This window comes from Physeter macrocephalus, chromosome 11 (genome assembly GCF_002837175.3).
Source record: "Physeter macrocephalus isolate SW-GA chromosome 11, ASM283717v5, whole genome shotgun sequence".
NCBI lineage: Eukaryota > Metazoa > Chordata > Mammalia > Artiodactyla > Physeteridae > Physeter > Physeter macrocephalus.
Window position 1 is genome coordinate 1,278,412 of NC_041224.1, and position 19,232 is coordinate 1,297,643.

Below are 19,232 nucleotides of genomic sequence, written 5' to 3' on the forward strand. Positions count from 1 at the left end.
GAAGGCTCCTTGCTGGGGACTTCGTCAGGGCCTCTTGTATCTGACTAGGCCTTTCCCGCCCTTCACCATAGTGCAGACAACGGCCTCAGGGACCCCTTTGCAGAAGCCCTCACCCTCTGGCCCAGCCCTCAGAGGGGGTGCTCTCATGCCTGCCTTCCCTCCCGTACACCCAAGAAGAGCTCTTCTCACCAGTTCCAGCTGAAAGATCCCCACCCCCACCCCCCGACAAAAAATCAGAGAAATAGGGTCATGTAGTGTTTTCCTTTCTCTATAAACACTGGAAAAAAATGGACATTTTTTTTTTATTGCAAATGTATATATTACTTTAAAACTACAGTTTAAAAAGTTGTGTCCTGTTTATTTTTATCAGATGTTTGGAGGAGGATATGGAAAGTGACATTTGTAGATTGCCAGAGACTTGGAGTAAAGTAAAGAAGGCACTTTGTAACAGATTCTGGAGAGCAGTGGCTAAAATAAACAAAGCTTTTGTTAGGGGTAAAAATAAAGCCCTGTCCTTGGTTTATAAATAGAAACACCTGAACAGTATAGGATGGGAAAAGATGTACTTGTCAGCAATAAGTTTGGAAAAGCTTTAGGGAATCCATTTGGCTTATGGTTCAGGACATTGTGAGTTGAAGACGCCAGAACTCAGTATGGACCTTGGCTTTGGGCCTTCCCTCTCCACTGAGGCTCTAGGTGTCCTTGCAGGGAACCCTGTGCTCACATGGTCAGCCCAGCAGAGCAGGGAACGTGTGCTGGTCATCCACGTCTGGGCCGATAATGGGTTCTATTTGAACATATTTGTTTTAGTTGGACTTATTTTTTTAGTTGATATTATTTATGATTTCAGTTGAAGTTACTTGTTTTATTGCCATTGGTATCTTTTTAATACTATTTAAAAAATTCATTTGTTGTTGTAAGAATTTTCCCTTAGTTATTTTAATTTTATTTTCTTTAACTCTGCTTCGCTTCTCCAGTTAGCCCTGCAATGCCCACCAGTAAATGCCCCCTTCCCTTCCAAAATAAAGAAGTTACAGTTCATGCTAAACTCAGTCTATGGTGCAAGAAGTACATATACATCTAAATAATTGTCTTAAGTAAAATTTTCTTTTTACCTGAAACTAATTGTTCCTTATTGTGAAAATAAGAAAATTGTGGTGTGCTCCAAGGACAAAGAACAAGATAAACTCAAAGGGCCAGTACTGCCTGAACAAAGAGTTACAGGACTTCTATCAGTCTGTCACGATGTGACCATTGCAATGCCCCAGAGCCCTCCCAAGCAGCATGCCATGTCCCTTTCCCCTCCCACATAAGGAAAGACATTTTCCCCATTTCTCTCCCGCTCAGCACACTGAAAGTATACGTACTCTGCCCAGTCAGCAGATGACTTGCGGGTTCCCTGGCTCTAAAAACAGACAAGCAACCCATGCTCAGTGTCGACTTTCCCTGGCTACCGGGAAGTCAGCCCGCTGTTCTTGCAGCCACTCTTCTCTTCAATAAACTCTGTCTTCGTTACATTCTGCCTCGTGTCTGGAAATTCTTTTCCAACCTGCGCTCGGACCACGACAAAAATAGCAATGAGAAGACCACTTGAGAGATGTTAAAGGAATTCCAGATTCCCCACTACCCCCAGCCTCAGGATAAAGTCTGCTCCATGTGACAACATGAATGTGTAAGTGAATATAATCTTCTGCAGTTCCAATCACCCAAGTCCTTTCACAAAAAAAATCACATCCATGTTCCGTACAACTGATAGATACTATCCAAGCTAAGTAAACAGTATACATTAGAAAGAGAAATGAGGCACAAGAGCAAGACAATTACCTCATTTCAGTCCATGAAGTTTAAGTCACAGAAGCTAGAAACTCTTGCTGGGATCCTGAGAGGACATCCCACAGAGGGTCCACACTCAGCTTTGTGAAATCTCCTTCCTGTCAGCTTGCCTGAGGTGGACTCGTGTGGCTTCCGGCTGCTTGGCCTCCCTGCCTCCACTTCTAGAAACAACACTGCTGTTTGTTTAGAGAACTCCCTCTCCCAGTGCATGTGGCTCTCTCTGGAGGGGCTGCCAGCCCCAGTGCCATCCGGCACCGGCCACAGGGATGGCCCTGGCCCAGGCCCTCCGGGTACCACAGGACAGAAGCACCACTTAGTAAGCCTCAGACTTGTCAGTGACACTAAATTCTGAAAGACTGGTTCTCAAGCTTTTACCCGTTCCAGGTACACCAGGGACAGAACTGATGGGTGTACAGCATGTCGGCACACGGCACCGCCTTAGCAGAGATGCTCAGCTGAGGGGTGAGGACCATGGCCCCAAAGCATCATGTTGGCATTTTCAGAGAGACGTGAGGTTTGGAGACGCTGATGTGTTTTCCTAGGCCATTGAACTTGGAAAGAAATAGGAAACATTCCTATATGGGCAAAGATTTGGAAACCCTGACACGCGATACCTCCCTGAATATGGTATTTAAAGATATTGGCCAGGAAAATGAGAAATAAAATTAGAACAAGAATGAGGAAATCCTAGGTGGAAAGGACTAGAAGTAAAACTGAAAACAAGTTAGATGAAAAGATGTACATCAATAATCGTCATAAATACACTTTTTGTTGTTGTTGTGCCGTGAGGCTTGTGGGATTTTAGTTCCCCGACCAGGGATTGAACCCAGGCCCTCAGCAGTGAGAACACGGATCCTAACCACTGCACCACCAGGCAATTCCCATAAATTCTCTTTTTATGTGAAACAAATGTTCTACATTTGACAAAAGGAATATATCACAGTGAAAGTAGAACAGTTAAATTCTTTACATTCTAAATGCGTAGTATTAAAATGTAAGCAAAAACTTATAAATGCAAAAGATATGAACAGAACAGTTGTAGAAGGCTTTGTCACCCCACTTGCAATTTGATACATGAAGTAGACAGGAATAAGTAATAGGTTTAGGTCAATAGAAATACATTTTAAACTTGGTGTCTTCATAAACAGAGACTATGTCGCCTTTTAGCCTATACACAGGCGGTTTAAAAAATTGACCATATACTGTACTAAGGCACAAAGAAAAATAACAGTAAATTCCCCAAAGAAAAGAGTATTCAGAGGTACCACATCCCACTTAGAAATAAAAAGGCGCCCAGTTAAGTAACTGTGGAAGCAAGGAGGAAACAACTACAACATAATTAGATGATAAGATCACTGATGCACTCTTCAGCCAAAATTTTACTCACAGATAAATTCATAGGCTTTAAATCTTTTAAAAAGAAAAACTGAAACTACAAGGATGCAAGAATAAAGGAGGAGGAAGCACAGGAAGAATGAGAAGAAGAATACAGTTAATGGCAGAACATTCCAAATGAGAAAAATAAAATTGTAAAATCGAAGTTTTTTTTTTTTTGGTAAAAATGAAAGCGTTTCTTTCATTTTATACTGTCTGTTCCCTGTGAAGGTGGAGGTTTTTACATAATCGTGATGTGAGCAAATAAAGGCTACATAATTGTTGTTCCTATATCGGGTAACACTTTCAAGGTCCTTCATTTGAGGAGAGGAAATAATTTAGCCAAACCTAATTGTTTATCCAATGTGTTGATAAACAAAGGTCTTTGTTTTTAGAATATTTTGTTCCATCATTTTAAGAAAATAATTACTAAGGTCTTAATTTGCTAAGTCCTTCAGTTTCTTGCCGAGGCCTACTTGGCTACCATAAATATCTTATTTCTATGAATTTTCATAAGATACAGTGACCATTGTCCAAGAGATATCAATCAGTCGATCTAAGAAAGAAATGGAAAATTTTATTCAAGCCAAATTTGAGGATTATAACCCGGGAAGAGCCTCTCAGAAAGCTCTGAGAACTGTTCTGCTCCTTGGAAGTCAAGGCACAGTTGTATAAGTTTTTTGAGATAGAGGGCTGTACGTTAAATGACGTATTATTGCCAGTTTACACAATCCAGATCTAAGTGTCATCGTTACGAAATCAAGAAGGAGTGTTATCTTTAAGGCGTTATCTCGTTGATGCTACGAGAATGTTGCTTTTGATGGTCGAGCTGGTATTTCCGCCGATGGGGAAGGGTTGGTGGATTCATAATGCAGATACACAATGCACGGCCGGGGGAGAGAGGAGGCCAAAGGGCAGAGAAAAATTTTCATGTTTAAATTTTTCTCGTCTTGCCATAAAATATGAATTTTATTTCACACTGTAAAGAATTAGAATAATCTTTTAAAAATATTTTCTTGATCATTTGGAACGTCTACCTACTTATTACACTGGGATTTTTTTTCCCCTTCATTCCCAATTTCTTTTTAATTGAAGTATAGTTGATTTGCAATGTTGTGTTAATTTCTGCTGTACAGCAAACTGATTCAGTTATACATATATATACAATCGTTTTCCTATTCTTTTCCATTATGGCTTCTCATAGGATATTGAATATAGCTCCCTGTGCTGTATACAGTAGGACCTTGTCGTTTATCCAGTCCATATATAACAGCTTACATCTGCTAACCCCAGCCTCCCACTCCATTTCTCCCCCAACACCCTCCCCCTTGGCAACCACAAGTCTGCTCTATGTCCATGAGTCTGTTTCTGTTTCGTAGATAGGTTCATTTGTATCATATTTTAAATGCCACATGTTTTACTGGTTCCACAAAGGCAGGGAGCTTTGGTCTGTTTATTACAATTCTGCAGAGCCTAGAAAAGTCCTGGTCTACAGAGGCTCTCAATATGCTGCCGAACAAACCCGTGAAAGGAAATGCAGGCCTATACTTGAATCAGACCTTGTACTTGAAAAGCACTTAGGCAGGGCCCTCTTTGAGTAGTGTAGACATTTAAAGTAATATATTGATAGTATTTGATATTTTATACCAGTTGGTATTCTAGGCCATCAGAGACATGGGGTTGTATTTCATTTCTTCAGGAATTTCAGGAACAGAAACAGTCCTTCCGGTAGGGCAAGACCTCAGAAGTCCTCAAGAGATGAGCATCGTTTCTGTATTTTTAGGCCTGTTTCTTCAGATAGATTCCAAAACCATGTATTTTTTTAAGGGGCTCTAAGACAATATTGTGCATTAAAATGTGTCTGCAAATGGACAAACCAGAATAGAATGCTCATTCAAAACTTCATTTGAGAGTGATGAGATTGTCAGTAATTTTCCTTTATTTTCTTCATCTCTGTTCTTGTAAGCCACAAACGGAGAGCCAGCCTGGCTCAGAGCTGTCCTACCCATGGTCCCATCTTCTGTTTGGTCTGCAGACTTGGGACTGGGCCAGAGGTAGGACACCATGTCCTTGGCCACAGTGACTAGTCAAGGGTTGGGAGGTGACCCAAACCAGCCAATCGAAGCCATTTTCAGGATTTTTCAAACAAACAGATCTGGGGTGACGTTATTCTGGAAGGACCTACTGCTGCCTTCCCTGTAGAGGAAGGCCATCTTCATCCGAGAAAGAAAGGAACCAATGTACTAAGGAAAGGTGTTACACAAGCTGGGTCAGTCCCCCCGCGGCCAGCTGGCCAGCTCCACTGCTGCCACGTGCAGCCTCAACTTCCTTTCACCCTGTGAGGAATCACCCCAGGATCCTTCCACTTTGTTCTAAATTGGATTTCTGTTGCTTGCAAGCAGAAACATCCTCATTCAGTCCTTCTAATGCTTTGGAATATCTTCTTTTTGAAAGAAGAAAGTCCACGTTTTAAATAAAATATACTTGGGGAAAACCCTCCACCCTTGGGACTAGTCTATGTATTGTGCTTGATTTTTTTCTTACCTACGACATGCAAACTAGATGGAGATATTGTGTTAATATCAAGTATCTTAGCCATAAAATAAATGAATTCAGACTTTCAGCCTGAAAGTTGAATGCTGGCAACCTTCCCTTAGGCCAAGAAAATGAGCAGTTCCACAGCATCTGTCTTTTGGAAGCCTTAGTCTTTGGAGGCTTATTCACATAAAGTTCTTTACTGAAATCATGAGACCTTAGAACTGTTTTTTAAACTTATCCATATAGCCCCAGACAGCCCTTGGGAATTTTCTTTTTTAAAGAAGTTTAATATGCCTGTGGTCAGTCTAATAGCAGATGTTTCTTTGAGAGTACTTTGTGTAAATTCCCCATATTTTCCTCTTTCCATTGAAGCATACGTTTACTTTCACCCTATTTCATCTTTTATGTGAAATATTTCAAGGAGGTCAGAGAACATACGTGTCGTGACTGTGTGCCTTTCACCAAATGTAAAAATTGCAAATTACAATTCATCTCCCCTAGGTTACCCTAACCCAGAGGAGAAATTAAATGAACATTAATAGCAACAAGTAGTGTTTTGGTTTTTTTTGTTTTTTAATTCTATCCCAACTGCTAGGCAGCCTCATAAAGTTTTCCCTAATTATTTGGGAGAGTTGCTGGAGGGTTGCTTGGGCAACCATGTGGAGTCCACAGTTCTCTGGCTCTGGCTTCACATCCCTGCAGAAGTGTCTGCTGCCAGCAGCTACAGAAGGTGCCACAGGGCTGCCGCTGCGACAAGGGCCACCTGCACCTGGTGCTCCGTGCCCCGAAGCGCCCCCGCAGGGATGAGGCGTAGGTGGGGACGCCTGTGATGCTATTCCTCATGGGGTCTCTGGAGCGGAGACAGTGCTCTGTGTTCTTCCCAGAAGCAGGAAAATCATCTCCCATTGTGATACATGGATCCCAAGAGAGCATGGCTGTCTGCCCCCAAAATCTCGTGGATATTTGGTGAAACAGACCATGTGCTATTCACTGGTGACAGACCAACTCCTGTACTTAGAAGCTGTGTCCCTCTCTGGGCCTCAAGCATTGTTATTGGTCTAGCCTAGGTCCCCAGCTCTGAGACCAGGCTCCTCGGCGGGTCTCCTCTCTCTCTCTCTGTACATAGAGACCATTGGCCAACCTGCCAGCCCATCCTGCAGGTCAGTCTAAGTGTTAGAGCAGCGTACTTTAGTCCTAACTAGGTTTACTCCTCCAAGAAAGGACCTCATGTCTATCAGATTTATTTGATGTTATTATGTGCACAGTAATAATTTTCATATCGATCATGAGAAAATTGCTTAGGAGAAAATGGAATGGCAGTGGTGTGTGATTTATGGTACATCCATACGATTAGGTACTCTACAGAATTTGCAAGTAATGATTACGAAAATTATGTAGCAACATGGAAAGATGCTCATTATATATACTTTTAAGTGGAAAAGTCATGGTGCAAAATTATATGTGTATTATGATTATGACTATTATGACTTATTATTACAACCATTGTTACTTAAGATTTTTCTTGCATAGGAATAGAGAATATAGCAGCACTGTTAGAGTGAGGTCCATGAGTTATATCATAATAAAAGGGTAGTTTTTTAGCGTGTTAATTACGCAAACTAATAAAAGTACCGAATATATACTTTACTGAACTGTTGGCAAGTGTTAAACATTGCGTAACCTTCCTATTTAAAACATGGTTTCTAAGCACCGGTACTAAAGAATCTTTTAGTCCATCTGATTACTGCAAGAACCTGAAATAAATAAAATACAGTTTTTTCCTTTCTCTCTCAAACTCTCTCTTGCCTCCCCCCCCGCCACACACACACACTATGAATTATTCGAATGAGAACGATTCGTTAGATAAACTCAGAAGCGAAGACTAAAAAAAGAAATAATTCATCTTCTACAGTGCTATACTAATGCCTTTGTAACGTTTTGACCCTTTCTATTATGATTTGTAAGTTTATTAGTGTTACAGCAGAAAAAAGATGTCACATTCAAAGGTTTTAATTGAATAGAGTTTAATAAAGGGACGATTTACAAAGTTCTGGGCAGATGTAGGGAACCAGGAAGGAAAGGTGAGGCACCCACGAGCTCACAGCCCTCTCTGGGAAGTCATCACCATGGAGCCTGAAGGGGGGTGGGCAGGAATGGTCCCGGAGCCCGGTGAGAGCGGTTGCCAAGGAAGAGGGGCTGCCTGACAGGAGCTGTGGCCCCAGAGAAACAGGACAGCTGCCGAGACAGCACGGGCGTGGGAGAGAGAGGAGGGTACATATCCTGGTCTCTCTCTCTCCTTCTAGCCCCTGATAGCCTGTCAGTGCTTCCCTTTGGCCAAATCCAATTTCAGGCCAAGAGGCCGACTAGCTTGGTGGTGCCGTCCCCGGTGTAGCCTCTCCAGAAGCAGAGCAGGGCAGAGCCTTGGGGAGTGGATGCAGAGGGGTGAACGGCGACTGACCCGCATGAGGAGCCCCCAGCTATTCCATATCACAGGAGGCACCCAGGGAGATGCCTGTTGAACTGCACGCTGACTGTTTTTGAATCTGATGAAAAACGTAGATCCTTTTTAGTCACGCCACCTTTTCCTGGGCGAGCCTGGGCTTTTGATGGCCGTGTGTTCTGCCGGTGGAAATTTCTGGTGGAGCATCTATGCCCTGTCTTTGCAACGATACCGTGGGAGCCCTCAGTCTTCCTGCAAAAACCTGGACTGTTTGAGCTCTCAGTCTGTGGCACAGCTGCCACGCTGGAGGAGAGCTTCCGTGCTGTTTGCCAGCTCACACCTACTGTTCCCTGGGCCCGCGGTTTTTTCTTTCATTTTGTTGGAGCGCGTCCTGCAGTAGATTCCTTAGAATGTCTTCAGGAGAAGCTAATTTCTTGATTCCTTTCTTGTCAGAAAATGGCCTTCCTCTAACCCTTGACTCATAGTTTGGCTGAGTATAAAATTTTAGGCCAAGACACATTATTGTCTCAGAATAGTTAAGGCATTGCTTAATTCTTCTCAACTTGTCTTAAGTCTCTTATTTTTTTCTCTCAAAATTTACCTCTTTATCAGACTTCTTGAGATACTTCCTTAATCTTGTCTTCTAATTTTCTACCCGTTAGCTTTATTTTGGCCAACTTTTTTTTTCTAATCTCTCTCAGAGCATCCTCTTATTTTAAGGCTGCCATATCAGCCTGTATATGTAGTGTACCTGTATATATATGCGTATACACACATATATACAAATATATATACATATGTGTGTGCGTGTGTGTGTATATCTCTCAGGATATATATTTGAGTTATTGCTTTTTTAGGAATTTTATCATGTTCTCTGAATTATATTGTTTCCTCTGGTTTCCATTTTTCGATTTCTTTTGGCTTCTCGTTTTTGTCTTATGTATGCTGATTACCACTTGGTTTTATTCAAGACTGAGCATCAAAAGCTGACCTGGATTGTGACATATACCTGCAATGGAATATTATTCGACCGTAAAAACGAGTGAAATCCTGATACACACAGCAAAAGGGATGAACCTCCAAAACATGCTGAATGAGAGATGGTGGACACAGATAGTCACGTGTGATTCTGTTAATGTGAGGGATCCAGAATAGATAAACCCATGGAGACAGAATGTAGATCAGTGGTTTCCCGGGGCTGGGGGAAGGGGAGAATGGGAAGAAAGTGCTTAATGGGTACCGGTAAAGGGGGTTTACTTTGGAGCGATGGACATGTTGTGGGATTAAATAGAGCAGGGGTCCCCCACCCCTAGGCCCCGGACCAGTGATGGTCCACACGGCAGGAGGTGAACAGTGTGCAAGTACGTGAAGCTTCATCTGCCGTTACCCATCGCTCACATACGGGAATGAATGATGAATAATCATACAATGAATAATCATACAATATACAATATACACGGCACTCCTGCTAGAGGAACAATTTAGTATTTCTTTCTTTTTTTTGGCCACAGCATGCTGCATGCTCGATCTTAATTCCCTGACCAGGGATCGAACCCGTGCCCCCTGCAGTGGCAGCGCAGAGTCCTATCCACTGGACTGCCAGGGAAGACCCTATAGGAACAATTTAAATGGAAGGAAATAAGTTGGTAAATATAAAGTGGTCTTAGGATTCAATATCAAGCTGCGATGAAAACTAAGAGCCATAAGTTCACAGGTCACTATCTAGTGGCCCTATTTTTACTCTTAAGAAACCCGCTGGTACATGTACCTTTCATCGCAAGGACCAGAGATCTACTCATATGTTTATGCAAGGTGGAATTTGTACTAATGAATCTAATTGCAGGAAGAACTCTAGGACTTAGAAGAATTAGAAAGTTATACAAGTTTTTAAAATAATTCCCCTCTTCTCTCTCCATCTCTCCCTGGGGCTTCTTGGTATCTCCTCTCTGCCGTGTGCCAGTTTCATTTTTTTTCTCTCTCTGCTGACCTCCTCAATTCACTCAGCACCTTATACTTGGCTGCCTTAAAATGGCAGCCTCTACCTGGCTCTCTAGCTTGGCTTCACATAATTAACGAACTCGATATTTGTTCATTCCAATTCCAGGTTCCCAGGAGTAGGAAGAATTGGCCCAGCTTGAGTCAGGTGTCTTCTCCTGGTCCACAGTGAGGACAGATGTGCAGGTGTGCTGCATACAGAGGTGGGGAAAGATGGTGTCTCTACTAAAGTGCACTTGACGGGTCCCTCTCCCTGAAGCAGTTGATTGTTACTGTTGTCATTGTCGTTACTATTTCTTCATAAGTAAGGTATTTTATCCGGGACTCGGTAGACGAAGGTTAGGTGAAGGGTGAATGGACACGTTCTCCTTTCGAGGAGCACCGGGGATGGGGATGGGGGTGAGGGTCTTTCCAGGTAGCCTGTCTGGTGCTGCTCTTCCTGTGATCAAATAGGAGCACACACCCCCACGAGAAACAGTAGTTGTTCTCTGCTTCAGGCACATTTCTTAACCGGTCATTCAGATGCTGGCAGCTAATAAGGAATTGGCAAATAGAGTTGGGGAAAATGGAGCCTCTGTTGCACCAAGCCTTGGGAGTCCCACATAGACAGAAGGATTACCAAGTCTCTGTCTCCATGGTTCTCTAAATGCCATCTTTGCATACGGAGGTCACACGTTGTAGATTTTTGTTTTGAAATTTAAATCATTTTTTAAAATTGAAGTAGAGTTAATTTACAATGTTGTGTTAGTTTCAGGTGTACAGCAAAGGGATTCAGTTATACAGGTATACATATGTATACCTATAATATACATATATTTTTTTCTGATTATTTTCCATTGTAGGTTATGACAGGATATTGAATACAGTTCCCTGTGCTATACAGTAGGTCCTTGTGGTTTATTTATTTTATATATAGTACGTGTACTTGTTCATCCCAAACTCCTAAATTATCTCTCCCCCCATCCCTTTCGGTAACCATAAGTTTGTTTTCTATGTCTGTGAGTCTATTTCTGTTTTGTAAATAATATAATTTTTTTAGATTCCACATAGAAGTGATAGTGTATGATATTTGTCTTTGTCTGACTGACTTCACTTAATATGATCATCTCTAGGTCCATCCATGTTGCTGAAAATGGCATTATTTCATTCTTTTTTATGGCTGAGTAATATTCCATTGTATATATATATTTACCACATCTTCTTTAGCCATTCGTCTGTCATTGGACACTTAGGTTGCTTCCATGTCTTGGCTATTGTGAATAGTGCTGCAGTGAACATAGTGGTACATGACTCTTTTTGAATTATGGTTTTCTCAGGGTATATGCCCAGTAGTGGGATTGCTGGGTCATACTGTAATTCTATTTTTAGTTTCTGCAGGAACCTCCATACTGTTCTCCATAGTGGCTGCCCCAATTTACATTCCCACCGACAGTGTAGGAGGATTCCTTTTTCTCCACACCCTCTCCAGCATTTATTGTTTGTAGACTTTTTAATGATGGCCATTCTGACCGGTGTGAGGTGCGCACGCTGTAGGTTGAAAAAGGGACTGGAAGAGGAGGTAGGTTCTGAGAGTCAGGGAACTTGCACAGCAGAGATGTAGAGAGCTGGCCCAAGGAGTAAAGGTCACGTCTCATATAGAAACAGTGGTTCTGAGAATTGCATAATTAAGACGATGTACAGTGTGAAGAATATAGTCAATAACTATGTAATATCTTTGTGTGGTGGCATTAAAAAGCAGCTATTTATTTCTTGTATAACTACTTAGATGTACTAACTTTGTGCTAGGCTGTCTCTGAAAAACGATGATTAATTGCAAGGATAGGCACGGGCTGAGACAGGAGGCAGCACTAGGAAACTGACTTTCCATTTCTTCTTTGTGATGGTCAGCTTAATTCTTGCTTTCATGCTCTCTTTGGTTATTTCCTCTCTTACCTTCAATCCCCCAGATCAGGAGAAAGTGATCTCATTTTGACTCAAAGTGAGCTCTTGAGCCCCCCCATCCTGTTCAGTTTCCCATAGTCAGGATAGAAGTGGTTTTATAGAAGGTACATCAGTGCTTTCCTCTGAAAGGAGCCACAGAGGTCAGGGTAGATGATAGGCCTGATGATGCTTATTGACTTCCCTGTGTAATCAGAGGTTGATATCATTGATTTTTCCGTCCTTCAGCCAGCCAGTAAGCCACCCAGAGTGCCCCTCCTGGGACTAGAATAGCACTGGGTCACTATCATAGCTTCTCTGGGAGGAAGGGCAACAGAGGGCTGTCACAGGACCTGCCAAGCCTTCTACAGGGGGACATCATCTCTTGGAATGCTCTGTAGGAGACAAAGCTTTGAGTAGACTCTGAAACCTGTAACGTGTATTTATACAATGGGAGAGAGCCGAAAAGCCTTTACAGGTAGGAGCACATGCGACAATTGGTGTGAGAAAAGGAGATCAAGTTGACCTCACAGTGTTAAACGACACTTTTCTCAAAAAAAAAAAAAAACCCTAAAACTTTCCAAAATTGCAATCTGCTTTAATTTTAAACTTAATAAATGTTGTTCTGTCAACTCCCTGACTTGAAATGAAAGTTGCATTAACCAAAGATGTGCATTTAGATGTAAGTTTAAATAAAGCACCTCTAAAGAAGGCTAAAATTCTATGTAATTTTACATAATTAACTGTAGCTATTTTGTCATACTACAATTTTCCGCTTTGCTCCTTGTGTCTACAATTTTGATGTTCGTCAGGGATTTGGATGGTTTATTTCAGGGCAAGCTTAGCCACATTTGTAGGGTGCAGATGGTAATTACTCTCTACCTAAAACCAGACAAGATGCACCAAGTTTTCAGTTTGATGACACTTGGAAAATTTTTAGCAAAGAAAATAATGAATGCTCTTCAAATCTGGACACAAATAGTGAAGGCAAAAGTAGTCTCAAAAGGTCACTTTTATTTCTGCCTCCGTTCTACCTTTCCCACTCTCCAGGCTTTTCATTGGTGAGAAATTGATTGAGCATATTGACACGAGCATTTCTAAAAAGGCTGAGACTACTATACAATGTCAAGGGCTAATATGGTTTTGATTACCAAAAAATATGTTTTCAAGAGCCTATCTTTAGGAAATATTTGTTTTCTTGTCTCTTCAAATAAAAGATCGTGCAGAATGTGAAAGTCTGAAGTCCTCAGGGTCTTGGATGCAATTTTTTTTCTCATTCCCTTTCCATCACACATGAAAATTAATATTTTGAATTTTCTATGCTTTGGGTGTAGAATATTCTTCATGGACTAATTTCCCTGAAGTTAGAAAAGCTGACCTCATTCTATAAGCATTGTTGTGCAAACTGTATTATTGTAAGCCTAGCACAGGGCTGTGGCCAAGGAGGTTACAAAAGAATGTAGGATCAAGTCCATGCCTTCCAGAGCATACAATCCAGTTCAGCAGAAGAAGTACAGCAGTCTCTTAAAGTTTTCTTTTATAAAGAACATATATATATATATATATATATCTGAATCACTTTGTTCTATACCTGAAACTAACACAACATGGTAAATCAACTATACTTCAATAAAAAATTTTTTTAAAGTTCCATCTGAGAATAAAGAAAAATCTAATCTAATAAAATTTAATTAAGTAACAAAGTTTGCTTCTAAAATAGATGAACTTGACTCTCTAAAAATCTGAGGAGGTCTACATAAATATATCGAGATTAAGAATATGAAGAGTTGTTAATATGGCAAAAGTTTTGTAGGTGGCTTGGAGGTGACAAACATATGGGCGACCCTGTGCTTGATAGAGTCCTACAGCTTCACAGTGAGCACTGGGGCTACTTCTGAGGACCCCAGAATGGCTGTTATTTCTGTTATTGACACACACGGAGGAAGTGAGGTGAAAGTTACGAGGAATTCACCAATACGCCCAACCTTCCTTATGACGTTTGGAATGACTAATGACCGTCCTACAGTTATGTTCTGCAGCTTCTTTTTTTCTTTTTAAATCCAAGTGTGTATAAGTCATGTGCACTCAGATCTAGACAGTGTTTATCACTTACATATTTGTATTTTTGCTGTGAAATGAAACATGCAGTGACCCCAAACCTGAAACTAACAGGACCAACTGAGGAAAGTAAGAACAGCTAGCTAGCATCCTCAAAACACACCCCAACTAAGCAGGGCTCTGAAATGGACTACTGGCTTGCAAAGATGCACAGATAATTGAATGAGGTATGGCTGTTGAGTCTGAAACGGTATTGGATGGATAGAGGGAGGAAGGAGATCCAGGTCCTTTCTGTCTTGATGTGGGGTGGGGAGGTCCTGAGTCATGAAACGGTGGACAAAGGACAGCCCTGCTCTCTGATTGTTCAAAATAATTTTCAGACAAGTATTATTCTACAAGTAAAATGTATCTATTTCAGAGGTAAGGAGAACCTCTTTTCCTTCACTTTTTTTCCTTCCATCCTCTTTGTTACAGACACTTACACCACAGTGAGTGAACCCAATCATTTGTCAGGAGCCTTAAACTCTGTGGCTCTTGGCTGAGATTAAAACCCAAACTTGTTCACGCTGTAAAAACAGACGCACGATAACAGGAACAAGAGTTGGCAATTCAGAGAAAGATAGATTTGCTCCTACTGTGGCTTTCCCTGTATAATCAGTGAACCTGTTGAAAGCAAAGTTGGGGTCAGGAATTCATTCTGAATGGGAGGCTATAATATGACACCCTTGGAAATATTTGAAAAGCAAATGATCTCACTGCAACTGGTATTAGTCCTTCAGGTGTAATCACTCAAAGACGCCTTATGGCATATGCAGTTTGTGTTTTTATTAGTACAGAGTGTGTTTCAGTTTTCTGCAAGCCAATTTCAGTCTGGGGGCCAATGCCATAAACTTGAACCTGGAATAATCAAAGCAGAAATTTCCCCGTTGTTTGGCACTGAACTCTACTCGTTAGCCATTAATGAGGCAGAAGTTGTAGAGCCAAGTCCCGTGCTGGCCGGTTGGCTTTATATGGAGAGAACCATCTTTCAAAGGCATGGATTGAATGCCCATCTCTCGGTAAACATCAGACAGATGCCTATCATGGGACGCAATTTGATCCTGAGGAAGAGTATTGATGTTGAGTTTACTGTAGCCCATACCTATAACTGGACAAAAAAATGCCAAATATGGCCTGCTGTCTAGAACAGCCCTGGCATCTGTCCAAAGGTGGAGCCAGCAGCATTTCCCTTTCATGGTAAGAGGAAAATCTAAAAAAGTACATAAAGTTACCTATGTATGAAAGTCCAGTTTTCACTTAAAAACCAGTGTCCTATTGACCTAAAAGTGATATTTCGTTCGGCATAGAATGTTTTTTACGCAGTATTTTCAGTGTTGTTCTTGGTTTTCAAATACTGTGTCATAAAAATCTCCCATTCTCAATCCCCAGCCTGAAGACAGAAAGGAAGGAAGGCAGACTTCAGAGGTGAGCCATCTCCTGGGTGCCCTGGCCCTCTGTTGGCAGGAAGGCAGGCAGGCATGACAAATCTTGTCCCTACCCACCCCCAGCAAGAGAGCTGTTGCAGGACTGTATTTGAGCAAATAACCAAGTGCTCTCTCTTCCAAATACTTTTCCCTTGCCTTCCATGACTGATGAACTTGGCTCCCCTTCAACCTAATGACCCTTTCAGAGTTGGATGCAAAATTTGTTGGGTTCAATGCAAAATGGAAATATGGGTTCCCTTGTTCAGAAAGCAGGAAAGAGTACCATGAAAGACACTCAAATATAAAGCTTTTTCCTTTCTCATGCAGTTCCTCTCTTCACTTGTGATGGTATCTTTTAATCTGCTATTGCTATTTAATGTCATTCTAAATAAAGAAAAATTAAAATTAAAAAATTTTAGCATGAATTTTACCGTTTATCTTTGTATTCTGCACCAATTTTTAAATGCAAATTTAAGAGCGTTTAGTTTACATGTAGAATCATTGAAATTACACAATTAGGATTTTTTAGCTGATACACGCATATGTATTTCATTCTCACCAGAACAGTGGAATCACCGCACAAAACAAACTGCTGTTTTTAAAATTCACTTTTTGATATACACACATGCTACCAACCCCCTACCACTGGTGAGTAAGGAAGGGCTGAAAGAAAGAGGAAATGTGGGTCGCCTTAGCTCTCCCTTTCCTTCTATGTCGTTATTTTTGGCTAATGCAAGGAAGTAACACAAGTAAGACAGGATATAAGAAGGTTTCATGGTTATTCATGTTTCTTAGAATGGCATTGATTTCTTTCAAACTAGCAAATTCTTGTTTGAACTGGAAATCATGGCCTCTTGGGGCTTCCAGTCTTCCTCCCGTCTCTCTTCCACAGTCGAAGATCACCTGGTATTCACTTTGCGTCTTGCAGAACTCTCATCGTGGGCACTGGAACTCAGTGTCGAGAGCGTGACATGTGATGGGAAGGCGAGGAAGTGTGAACATGTATAGGGTGCATACTTCCTTTCCTTACTCATGTGCTCCATGGTCCCATCCAACTTTTGTTACAGACACAAATTCAGAGATCAAATTATAAGAATTTTGAGACTGTAGTAGTAGAGCATTTCACTGGGCTTGGAGCCCTTGAGACAGCGCGGGTCACACCCATGAAGCTGGCCCTAGACTCTTTCTGGTTTCTCTTCTTTCATCCATCCACCTTTCAGTGTCATGTCTAATTCTGTTATCGTCTTCTCTTTCTAGATTCTGTTCACCCTTAGAGATTCAATTTATACCTCTATCTCTAGCTCCCAGGTTTTCCCCAGGCTCTGAACATCCAAGTGCCTGCTGAACCCATCTCAACACACAACATATCTAAAACAAAAGCCATCATTTTTTCCTCCTAACGCTGTTGCTTCCTGCTTCTGCTACTGAAACCAAAATTCTCAGTCAGTTGGTCCTCAGTGTGCACAGTGCTGATAATGTAGTAGCTGCTCAATACACACCACTTGATTGTTCATTCTGGAAATCTGCACCCAGTTACAAATTTGCAGCCTTCAATCTCACCCATTCAAAAGCTGGCTGTTCTGCTGGTAGATACCTATGCCTCTATTTCTATTCTCTTCCACTTTAAAAATTATTCTTATAGTATATCTTCAAGACATTGTACAGAAGCAATGAATTAATATAAAATTTAACCATCCGTTTCTACTTAACGCTCACTGAAAGCTTTTAACAGAAAAGGCATTGATATTAATAGTTAAAGTGGATACTGGGGCTTGGAGTAGCTTTCACTTACATATGCTCACAACTTTGCCTTTCAATCATTCTTGAAGAAGCAGTTTCATTTCTTCTTTTCTATTTGCAGATTTTTATATATATGTTCTTAAAAAAAACTCTGCCAGTGGGCCTCAGACTTAATCCCTTTCAAAGCCACCTTGGCTACTATCTTGCTATTTGTATTCTTTGTTGCAAGAATTGTAATTGGATGGACTTTAATTATGGTATCTTGATAGTTTCAGTGCTTTCCACTTCTGGTTAGAACATAAAAACAATGGCAGTATTTTGTGTTGTTTTTCTGGCACTGCCAGTTCAGACTAGGACCCAAGAAAGGTTCAAGAGTATTAAAAACAACAATAACAACAAAAAGACAAACAGAACTAATAAAGAAATACAGGGGTTTAGGCTATTTCAAACGTTATGCTGGTATTTAGTTTCTATTTAAGTGAGATTCAAGTCAGTTTCTGTTTTCATGGGGCCCTCCAAGCCAGTTGCTAGCCATCTTTGCTCTAGGTTTGGCAAGTGGAAAGACTAAACTGCCTTCTTGCTTAACTGGGGCTCATCCAGTCATTAACTGCCTGCAGCACGGAGGTAGAATTTTTACTTATTTCAGATGGCCCAGGCACTGGAAATAATGCGCTACTTGTATAATAAATCCAAAGAAATGCCAAAATAACATGTGGCTTCCAAAGGTTGCCCAGAGAGCTATCAGGTACAAGAAATAGGAAGCCAACTTTGAATCCAGTATCAACCTCTTCATCCAAATATGCATTCTGGCAGAAATAAAAGTGCTAGTTATTTGTGAAATTTGAAAGTCAGATTTCCAATAAGTCTTACTTCTAGGCCGTTCTAAGATATATTTCATTCATGGTAATCTTCTAATTTGAGGGTACCCCAAACTATTTTACACTATTCCTTTAAACAGTCTTAACAGTTCTGTGACATTTCATTATGCAACGTCAAAGCCAATAAGGTAGGATGCTAATCAGTTCAAAAAACTTGATGAAATTTTTGATGCATCTACAGCACTGTTATAAAACAGCAGTAAAAGGAATAACTCCTACCATAAAAAAATGAATCCTCTTTGAGGTTAAAATAACATAGGCATATGAACAATTAAAGGAGAATACAGTATAGTATATAGTTCCATATTGTATAAAATACAGAATAATATAGTATTTAAAGTGAGGTCAGAAGAGGAAGAAACCAGGTCCCTGTGGGGAGGAGAAAGTGAGGCTTAAACAGTCTTACTTCTTGCAAAGTTGGTGTAAAGACCAGAGAGGGCATCCTCAGAGGACTTGTGAAACACAAAATGCCTAAGGGGATTTAGACATTGATAGATGTTGCAAGATATTTTTGCATTTCTCTAGCTGTAAAAGCACAAGGCATTTTCAAAGACTGAACAGTGTGGAATAGTGAAGAATTGGGATGTGACATGGATTATAGAGGAATTTAAGAATGTGAAGAGTAGCTTGTCTTGATATAGTAAAAAATTACTTCTTAATGGGAGTGGGGTGACAGAGGGACATAAGAAAGGTCTATTCAGACTCTATTTTTAATTGGATTCTCTTTTTAATATTGAGTTGGAGGAGTCCTTTATGTATTCTAGGTACAAGTCCTTTATCAGATATATGATTTACCTATCAGATTTCTCCCATTCTGTGGATTATCTTTTCACTTTTTTTTCATAGTGTACTTTGAAGCATGAAAGTTTTAAATTCTGAAGTCCAGTTTAGTTGTTTCTCGTGTTGCTCGTGTTTTGGGTATCATATCTAATAGTCATTTACCAAACCTAAAGCCATGAAGTTTTACGCCTATGTTTTTTTTTCTAAGAGTTTTAC